Source organism: Schistocerca gregaria, chromosome X, assembly GCF_023897955.1.
Source record: "Schistocerca gregaria isolate iqSchGreg1 chromosome X, iqSchGreg1.2, whole genome shotgun sequence".
In the NCBI taxonomy this organism is placed as follows: Eukaryota; Metazoa; Arthropoda; class Insecta; order Orthoptera; family Acrididae; genus Schistocerca; species Schistocerca gregaria.
The window spans coordinates 84362456-84373432 of NC_064931.1; the positions used below are offsets into that span (position 1 = coordinate 84362456).

Consider the following 10977-nt stretch of genomic DNA (forward strand, 5'->3'; position numbering starts at 1 on the left):
AAATTTTACAGAAACGTTGATACTCTTAAGGTTGGTAGTGGAGCAGTCAGAAGCAAAATTTTATCCTCCACATCTCCACTAGTTTGCTCAACCCCTTGCCTGCCTGAAGAGCAGTCCAGATTGTCAAGGGTCAATAGACACTTCTTCCTTAGCAAAATCATCTGATTATTAATACCACATTCACTGAATTAGATTCAAATCCAAGGAGACCACCCTAACCTTATGTTTACTACTGGATCATGTAGAAGGCACGTAATTTGATATTATGCAATGTTAACAAATAAATGAAAAACAGAATGAGATTTTCACTCTGCAGCGGAGTGTGCGCTGATATGAAACTTCCTGGCAGATTAAAACTGTTCGCAGAAGAGCTTCTGTAAAGTTTGGAAGGTAGGAGACGGATACTGGCAGAAGTAAAGCTGTGAGTACCGGACGTGAGTCGTGCTTCGGTAGCTCAGTTGGTAGAGCACTTGCCCGCGAAAGGCAAAGGTCCCGAGTTCGAGTCTCGGTCGGGCATACAGTTTTAATCTCCCAGGAAGTTTCAAATGAAAAACAAATTTTGACTCGCAGGTCATAGTTAGTATAACTTTAAACAGTATATTGTGAAAACTTACTCTGCCTGACACTAACATTGCTTCCGTGCCCATTCATGTTACAAGATCATGTGACTGAATGTCATATTTGTGTCTACGAAATGTGTACTGTGTAAACTGTAATTTCTGGGTTGACATTGAGAACATCTATAATGAAGATTTGTACATTGGCGCCGTAGGTGTGATTGAATTTATCGTGCCACTGACCAGAAACAAACAAAGAAATCCAATGTTGAACAACATGACTTTAGTTAGGCCTGTTAAATGTTGAACATCAAATTAATAAATAATCAGAGAAATTTCTTGTCTACCCATGTTCCTGGATTACTTAAATAATTCTGTGAGTATTGTATGTAGTTCGTCCGACCTGGTGAGTGAACGCAATAGCTGCACGTTTCGGGCAGGCACAACAAAATGTGGACGTAATCAAGCGCAGTTTTTGGTGGTGTCCATACGATCTAACGTGTGCAATTTCACACACTTGATACAGGTCACTGATAAAATATACATGAGACATGGAATTCATAACACAACAAGGTCAATAAGTAAAATAAACATTTTAGAAACATTCAAACAAATATGACCCTCATTTGTCCTTTAGAAAAACTTCTGTTGAACGTTACACGTGCACTGTTTCGCTGACACTCGAGTAACTGGGGGATCTCTTAACATAGTTGCAGATTACGCAGGATTGTCCGACGCAGCCGTCTTGTTGAGCTTAGTAACATGGGCACGTCGCTAGCTGTGACACGCAATGCAGAGGACAACAGGTGGGCCTCCTTCTAGTCCTTGATAATTCAGAGAGAGGCGACCATTGCGCCTTGACGTCACCATACTCAACCGATCATGTCTAAGCTTCTCCAGCATCGTTGCTACTGGACTACCGGCGTGTGATCCGGAACAGCAGTCATCAGTATCTCGAAGGTGTGTGCGGATGCAGCTGGTGCTGGTCGCTGATATCGCTTTAACAGTGCTTTGATAGTGATGATTGTTCTCCCCTGAGCAGAACAGGAATTTGATGGACAATGTGGTCGACAACCTAGCAGGCAAAGGTTTTTTTTTAAAAAGAAAACTGGGTAAGCTGAGCTGTACCATTAGTTGCAGCAGACAGCAAATAGGGAGTTCTTCGACGAGAATAGAGGTTATATCGATTGAGGTTGGCTACCACAGAAATACTTGTTGGCCCAATATGGGTATAAGATACTGGGTTCACCAAGAGAAGCGGATATTAAAGGTCTCAGGATGTAGCTGAGCAGTTCTGTTATGAATTGCCGACTATAACAGGTTTACGTGTCGCAGCGTACCAGCATACCAGTCGCAATAGCTCTCGCAGGTTGTGGGAATCTCTTCAGCGACACGATCCGCCGCACCAGACGAGTATTTGCCTCGGCCGCCAATGTTAGTCACCACCTGGTCCCGAAGGTTCTTTGCGCCACCGCTTTCGGCTCACCACCCCACTGGACTCCTGCCAGCTGGAACCGGCTGAACTCGGTCGCGGCGAGCGACACCCGGACGTGTGGACACTTCGCCCGCTGCTCGCTGTGACGCCATTGCCTTCCGCAACATCCTTCGGTTGCATCTCGCTCACAGCGTGCGGCGCTGTGCTAGCTACCCACTCCTCACTGTCACGTTATCCTGCATAACCCTTTGCTACCAGGCTTAATACATGCATTCTGCTATGATCTAATACATGTAAATATTTTCTTCCGTTTCCTGTGATGGAATGATTTTTTTTTCTTTGTTGTATTTCAATTCCCCATCGGGGCGGGCTGGCAGCAGCATATGCACTACTCTTCAGCCGAAAGACATAGAACAAGCAATAGAAGACAGTGAAAAATATACAAAGGAGAGAATATGGTGAACATAGATATAGAAAAGGGGGAACATCATGGAAGGCAATAGAAGAAAAGGGGCGACTGTAAAATAGAGATAAAAAAACTGTAAAAAAGTAGCACACACAAAAAGCCACACACTGTGACAATTAGAAGAACACAATGCACAGTATGACCAGAGCATAAAAAGTATCAACGGATGGCGTAGCACATAACAAACACTGACAGCGAACCACAAGGCAGTACACAATTAAAATCACACCTCTTGACGCACAGGAGAAACAGCACCAAACACAACACTGACGTGGCACACTGACTATGATCGAAACGGAGGGTCTGCCAGGTGCAAGGAGATGAGGGAGACCGGAAGAAGGGAGGGAGGGAGGAGAAGAGAGGGGGGAGATGGGTGGGGGGCATGCTGAAGAGGACCAGGTAGGGAGGGATGTGGGAAGGAAAGAGGCAGGTGTGGGGTGCAGGGTCTCAGGGGGGGGGGGAGGAGGAAAATCCGCTCTGGGAGAAGGAGGGGAGAGGAAAAAGAGGGCCCTGGGGAGGGGTGGGGGAACAAGGCCAGGTTATAGTTGGAAGGAAGGGCAGATGTCACGGCGAAGTTCATCATCCGGGAGGGGGAGGTGCTGGAAATTGCTCTGATGAAGGAGATGGAGGGTGTGGGGTGAGGAGGAATTTTACTTTCGAATTCACTGAACGCTTCACACATAGCCCTCCTTACGCTAACTTTGACATCGTTTAGCTTCTGTTTGTCTGAGAGGTTTTGGCTGCGTTTAAACTTGCAGTGATGCTCTCTTTGCTTTCGCAGTAGTTTCCTATCTTTGTTGTTGAACCACAGTGGGTTTTTCTCGTCCCTCACAGTTTTACTCTGCGCGTACCTGTCTAAAACGCATTTTACAATTGCCTTAAACTTATTCCATAAACACTCAACATTGTCAGTGTCGGAACAGAAATTTTCGTTTTGATCTGTTAGGTAGTCTGAAATCTGCCTTCTATTACTCTTGCTAAACAGGTGAACCTTCCTCCCTTTTTTATATTCCTATTAACTTCCATATTCAGGGATGCTGCAACGGCCTTATGATCACTGATTCCCTGTTCTGCACTTACAGAGTCGAAAATTTCGGGTCTGCTTGTTATCAGTAGGTCCAAGATGATATCTAAACGAGTTGGTTCTCTGTTTAATTGCTTGAGGTAATTTTCGGATAGTGCACTCAGTGTAATGTCACTCGATACACTGTCCCTACCACCCGTCCTAAATATCTGCATGTCCCAGTCTATATCTGGTAAATTGAAATCTCCAACTAAGACTATAATACGCTGAGAAAATTTATGTGCAATGTATTCCAAATTTTCTCTCAGGTTTTCTGCCACTAGCGCTGCTGAGTCGGGAGGTCGGTAAAAGGAGCCAATTAATAACCTAGCTTGGTTGTTGAGTGTAACCTCCACCCATAATATTTCACAGGAACTATCCACTTCAACTTCACTACAGGATAAACTTCTACTAACAGCGACAAATAGGCCGCCATTGGTTGCATGCAATCTATCCTTTCTGAACACCATTTGTGCCTTTGTAAAAATTTCGGCTGAATTTATCTCTGGCTTCAGCCAGCTTTCTGTACCTATAACGATTTCAGCTTCGGTGCTTTCTATCAGTTCTTGAAGTTGCGGTACTTTACCAATGCAGCTTCGACAGTTTACAATTACAATACCGATTGCTGCTTGGTCCCCGCATGTCCTGACTTTGCCCCACACCCTTTGAGGCTGTTGCCCTTTCTGTACTTGCCCGAGGCCATCTAACGTAAAAAACCGGCCAGTCCACGCCACACAACCCCTGCTACCCGTGTAGCCACTTGCTGCGTGTAGTGGACTCCTCACCTATCCAGCGGAACCCGCAACCCCACCACCCTGTGGCGCAAGTCGAGGAATCTGCAGCCCACACGGTCGCAGAACCGTCTCAGCCTCTGATTTAGACCCTCCACTCGGCTCTGTACCAAAGGTCCGCAGTCAGTCCTGTCGACGATGCTGCAGATGGTGAGCTGTGCTTTCATCCTACTAGCGAGACTGGCAGTCTTCACCAAATCAGATAGCCGCTGGAAGCTAGACATTGTTTCCTCCGATCCATAGCGACGCACATCATTGGTGCCGACATAAGAGACCACCTGCAGATGGGTGCACCCTGTACCCTCATGGCATCCGGAAGGACCCTTTCCACATCTGGAATGACTCCCCTGGGTATGCACACACGGAGCACATTGGTTTTCTTCCCCTCTCATACTGCCATATCCCTAAGGGGCCCCATTACGCGCCTGACGTTGGAGCTCCCAACTACCAGTAAGCTCACCGTCTGCGACTGCCCGGAACTTGCAGACTGAGGGGCAACCTCTGGAACAGGACAATCGGCCATCTCTGGCCGAACATCAGTATCAGCCGGAGACAGAGCCTGAAACCAGTTCGTCAGACAAACTGGGGAGGCCTTCCGTTCAGCCCTCCGGAATGTCTTTCGCCTCTGCCACACCTCGAGACGACCTCCCACTCTACCACAGGTGAGGGATCAGCCTTAATGTGGCCAGTATCCCGGGCAGCCACAGTCGTAGTCCGATCGGGGGATGCGTGGGACGAGCTGGCCATCCCTGACAATCCCCCATCCGGACCCCCACAGTGATGCCCATTGGCAACAGCCTCAAGCTGTGTAACCGAAGCCAACACTGCCTGAAGCTGGGAGCGAAGGGATGCCAACCCAGCCTGCATCCGAACACAGCAGTTGCAGTCCCTATCCATGCTAAAAACTGTTGTAAAAAAAAAAAAAGGTCTGAATTAATCTACAGAGAGCACTAACTTATCGACACAAAATTTAAACGGTTATTAAAATACAAGATTGCCTAGTAAATGCAGTAATGCTGCTACTTGCGCACTGCTGACACACTGCTTGGCGGCGGAAGGAGACTACGCGATTTTGCACTATTCAGGTACTAAATCGCGGTGCTACAACTCTCAAATACTATAATACGCCCGAAATTTAGGAATTAAACAATGCAAGTACCAAAAACACGTAAAAAATTAAGAATTAAACTATGTAACAAATGAGTGAGCTAGGAGTATACGACTTTCTTCTGGCAGCTGCTTATCCAATGGCGGCAGGGAGCAGGAGCCGTGTTGGGGAAGGAAGGTGGATACGGAAGGCAAGGCGGAGCGCATGGCGTTCAAGGATTTGGAGGGCCTTGTAAAAGCGGGTGGGGGAGGAGATCCAGGCATTGCTGGCATAACAGAGGATAGGACGGATGAAGGATTTGTAGATATGGAGAATGGTAGAAGGATGCAATCCCCATGTATGGACAGACAGGAGTTTCAGAAGGCTGAGGCGCAGGAATGGGATTTCTGCTGGATGATCTGGAGATCAGGGGTCTAGGTGAGGTGTCGATCGAGGGTGAGGCCAAGGTATTGCAGGGTGGGGGTGAGCTGGATGGGACGACCATACAGGGTGAGGTAGAAATCATTGAGACGAAAAGAGCGAGTGGTGCGGCCTATGATGATTTCCTGGGTTTTGGAGGGGTTGAGATGGAGGAATCACCGGTTACACCAACTGGTGAACTGGTTAAGGTGGGTTTGGAGGGTACGTTAGGACCGTTGAAGGGTAGGATATAGAGCCAGGAATACGGTGATTTTTTTTCCTTTATTGTTATTTTGTTCACCTTATACAAAGGTGGGCTGGCAGCAGCATATTACGCCAGCATATTACGCTGCGCTTCAGCCTTGAAAGGTGCAATAAGCATTACATATAGACAATAAAAACGGCGGGCAAAAACTGTAGACACGAAAAACAAAAAACACGCTGGACGAGAAAAATCACTAACACTAGGTGACACGACGCACATAGCATGGACGACGGCGACGGTACACGTGAACAGTGGTGGTGTGACGACGAAAGAACACTAAGCACAAAACGAAGGCACACACACGAGACACTGATGGCGATGATCTCCGGTGCGCGAATGTTCACTGAGTGTGTGCGAGTCTGGGACCTGCCAAGAGAGGAGAAGGGGGGTGGGAGAGGGAGAGGGCGAGGGGAGAACAGAGATGCCACGGGCAGGGGAGATAGGGGGAAGGTTGGAAGGGGAGGGGAAGCCCGGGGGAAGAGTGGTGGAGGAAGGGGGATGGGGGGAAAGGAGAGAGAAGGGAGGGAAGGTGCCTAAAGGAAAAGACACAGGAAGTGGGGGGGAGGATCAAAGTTGATAGGAGGGGTAGACGGAGGGGAGGAGGACATCATCAGGGAGGGGGAGCTGGCGGAAGCCACCTTGGGAGAGGGTAAGGAGGGTGGAGAGATGGAGACCAGGTGGGACCTGGGAATACAGGCGCGGCAGCAGGTGGGTGTGGGAGAGGATGGGCGAGACAAGCGGGTGAGGAGGATCGAGTTTACGGGAAGTGTAAAGGATCCGTATTCTTTCAAGGAAAAGGAGGAGGTGAGATCGTACAGGATCCGTGTGGGCAAGGGGAGATGGATGCGATACGCGAGGCGGAGAGCATGGCGTTCAAGGATTTGAAGGGATTTATAAAAGGTAGGGGGGCGGAGATCCAAGCCGGATGGGCGTAACAAATGATAGAGCGGATGAGGGATTTATAGGTGTGGAGTATGGTGGAGAGGTCCAGACTCCACATTCAGCTGGTAAGGAGCTTGAGGAGACGGAGTTGGGAGCTTGCCTTGGCTTGGATTGTCCGGAGATGGGGGTCCAGGAGAGGCGCTGTTCGAGGGTGACGCCAAGGTACTTATGGGTGGGGGTGAGGGCGATAGGATGGCCGTAGATGGTGAGATATAAATCAAGCAGGCGGAAGGAAGGGGTGGTTTTTCCTACGACGATCGCCTGAGTTTTGGAGGGATTGACCTTGAGCAACCACTGGTTGCACCAAGCGGCGACCCAGTCAAGATGGGACCAGAGAAGGTGTCGGGAGCGCTGCATGGTGGAGGCAAGGGCAAGGAAGGTGGTGTCATCGGCAAACTGGAGAAGGTGGACAGGGGGTGATGGCGGTGGCATGTCCGCCATATACAAAAGGTACTGAAGGGGGGAGAGGACGGAGCCTTGGGGCACACCTGCGGAGCGAAAAAAGGTGTAGGAATATGTGTTATGGATGGTGACGTAGGAAGGACGGTGGGAGAGAAAGGAGCCGATGAGACGGACATACTTACTGGGAAGAGCGAAGGTTTGGAGCTTGAAGAGGAGACCAGAATGCCATACGTGGTCATAAATACAGTCAAGGTCCAGGAAGAGGAAGACTGCGAAGTGACAGGAAATGAGCTGTTCGGAAAGGAGTTGTGTTAGGTGAAGGAGAAGGTCGTCGGAAGAGAAGGCTGGCCAAAAGCCACACTAAGTAATGGGAAGGAGGAGGTGCTGGCGGAGATGCTGGTGGATGCGTCGGGTGAGGATAGGTTCCAGGACCTTGCTGAAGACCGAGGTGAGGCTGATGGGACGGTAGGAGGAGACGGCGGACGGCGGTTTACCAGGTTTAAGGAACATCAGGATATGGGAGGTTTTCTACAGGTCGGGGTAGTAACCGGTGGACAGGACTACATTGTAGAGCCTGGCCAGGGTGGTGAGGAGAGAGACAGGAGCTTCACGAAGGTGATGGTAGGTGACACGATCATGACCAGGAGCGGTGTTGCGTTTTGTGCAGAGTGTAGCAATGAGATCCTGTGTAGTGATAGGGGAATTGAGGTCCATGTGTGCAATGTTGTGCAAGTACTGGAAACCAGGTGTGAGGGGAGGGACAGAGGTGTCAGTTCGATAGCGGACATCCGGGAAGAGGGAGTAATAGAACTGGGGATCATCGGGGATCGAAAACACATTGGAGAGGTAGGAGGCAAAGTGATTGGCCTTACTAAGGGTGTCAGGGAAGGGGTGATCATCTTGGAGAAGAGGATAGTAGTGGGAGGGTTTAGTTCCGGTAAGGCGACGGAAGGCTGACCAGAACTTGGACGAGTTTATAGGTAGGGTAGCATTTAAACAGGTGCATGTCTGTCGCCAGTCCCGGCGTTTCTTAGCTGCGAGCAAATTATGAATTTGTTGCTGTAGTTGCCGGTGGCGTCGTAGTGTGTCCGGGTCACACGTGTGGAGAAAGGCACAGTAGAGACCACGTGATTCAAGGAGGAGGAGGGCGGCCTGTGGGGGTAGGGTAGGACAGTGGGGGTGGATGGCGACAGTAGGGACGTGGGCCTTGATGGCCTCAGACAAGGTCTGCTGGAGAAAGGAGGCGGCATGGGTTACATCGTCAGGGTGGTGATAGGTGAAGGGGTGGCTATCTACCTGGGTGGAGAGACTATCCCGGTAGGAATTCCAGTTGGCATGGGAATAGTCATGTACGTACTTTGGGGGAGGGTCATTACGAGGGTCGGGGCGGGGGCGACGACCATCTGAAATGGTGAGGAGGACAGGGAGGTGGTCGCTACCAATAGGCTCCACGACATCCACCGTTATGTGGCCAAGGAGGTTAGGGGAGGAAAGGATAACATCGAGAGTGGAGTTGGATTCGGGATGGGTATGCTGGGGGATGGGGTGAGGTCGCCTTGAAGGGAGGAGAGGAACCAATGCCACCGACATAACTGAGTGGCGGAACGACTATGGATGTTGAGGTCGGTGGCGATCATGTAAGAGGAGAAGGTACGGCCAGTGTGGGAGAGGAAGTCGAAGGAAATAGGGGCGTTAGGGCCGGCATAGATGGTGGCGCAGGTGACGGTAAGGCCGGGGAAGAAGAGACTAAGGATCAGGTGTTCGGTGGGGTCGGGAAGGAGAAGTTGGAGTCGAACAGGGATCTGGCAGTGGTGACCAATGGCAACTCCACCACGCGCAATCGGGACGGGATTATCGGAGCGGTGAAGGAGGTAGGGCAAAGTGTGGATGGTGTGGTGGGGTTGGAGTGCAGGAAGAGGTTCTTGTTGGTGGGAAGGGAGTGAATGTTGTTGAAAAGGATACGGTGCTGTTGCGCCATGATAGGGATTTGGACAAGGGTGTCAAGACGGGAGGTGAAATGGGCCTGGTTGTTGGAGTAGGTGGCGTAAATTTTTAAGTGGAATACAGAACGGGTTGTGAGGGAGATCTGTTGGAGTGTGTGGGGGCGCTGGAACGGGTGAGCATTTTGGAGGACGATGGTGAGGAATCTGATGATGTCCTCAGCAGCAGGGGGTGGACGAAGGTAATTGCCGGGAGGGGAGGGGGCGTCCAGAGGGTGGACAGGAACGGTGAGTTCAGGAGTGGTAGGAGGGGGTCGGGCCTTACATTTCTGGGAATAAGTAGGATGAGGGAGATTACAGGTATTACAGGAGGGGGGACTTGAGATTGGGGCACTGCCATAAAAAGTGGGCTTGCCTACAGTGTGGGCAGGTGGGGGCCTCGCGGCACTCAGATGTCGGGTGTGCATTATACCACAAGCACCTTTGGCAGTGGAGGGATTGAGGAGGGGAACAGGAAAGGTCAACTTGGTGAAAGAGAAGGGCACCCTCCTTCAGTAGACGGCCTACGGAGGGGGCATGTTCGGAAAAGACCCGCATAAGGCAGGTGGGGCAGGCTGAGTTATGGATGCGGCGAACCGCACACACCTCCAGATGGCGATGCGCCTGGAGCTCCACCAACACCTCCTCCTCTGTGATCGCCAGACTAAGCCGAGTGATCACGGGGGTGAGGGTTGGTGGGCGATGCGGGGGCTGGGGTTGGTGGGAGGGAGGTGGGGAAGGAGCAGGTGTGGGGGAGGCATTAGGGCCAAAGCGGGTGACAGGGATGCGGGAAAGGAGATCTGTGTGGAGAGTAGGGCTGGGGGAGGAGATGAGCACCGAATCATGGTGAGGAGTGAGGAGGGAGATGGGGACACCAGGAAAATTCTGGCGAAGGAAGAGGGTGAGGTTCAGGGCCTCAAGAACGGAGGGATCAGGACGGGAGAGGAGGTAGTGGTAGGAGGAGGGGGAGGAGGAGGAGGGGGAGGGGGCAGGTACATGCGGGGAGACATCCATGGCATCATGGGCTGCGGAAGGGGAATGAGGCAGAGCCTTTTTGGGAGTAGAGGAGGCAGTGGTGCCACTGGGACGCTTGATGGCGGTGGACGAGGTGTGAGGCGACTGGAATGTGGCAGGGAGTGGCAGGTCCCGGTGCTGGAGTCGGCGCTGGAGCTGGTGAGGGCGATGGCAAAGGCGACGGTGATGATGAATGCGAAGGGGAGAGTTGAGCGTGGGCCATGGCCCCCTGGGCGACCACCCTAGCAGGGGCCGCAGAAACGGAAGGGGCAGAGGGAGGGAGTGGAGGGAAGGGATCAGAGGAGTCGCGGGAGGGAGGAGCCGGGCATGGGGTGACAAATAGAGACGGAGATGGGTGAATGAGGAGTGGCAGGATGGACTGAGGGGGGGGGGGGTGATGGGGCACACCACGTGATAGTGGTGGCGGCGGCGGAGGGGGATTTGTATATGATGGCAGTGGTGGTGGTGGTGGTGGGGGGGGGGGGGGTCGACATCACGATAAGGGGAAAGACACAGGACAAGACAAAGAAGCAAACGAGGGATGGGCAAGGCGACG

At 51.4% G+C, this 10977-nt stretch overlaps 1 non-coding gene across 1 annotated transcript; it reads left to right on the top strand.

Moving 5' to 3' along the window:
* Window positions 1–442: 442 nt before the first annotated feature.
* Window positions 443–517, top strand: Trnas-cga (transfer RNA serine (anticodon CGA)). The gene has a single exon. It is a non-coding gene; the product is annotated as a tRNA-Ser (tRNA).
* The last annotated feature ends 10460 nt before the right edge of the window (window positions 518–10977 follow it).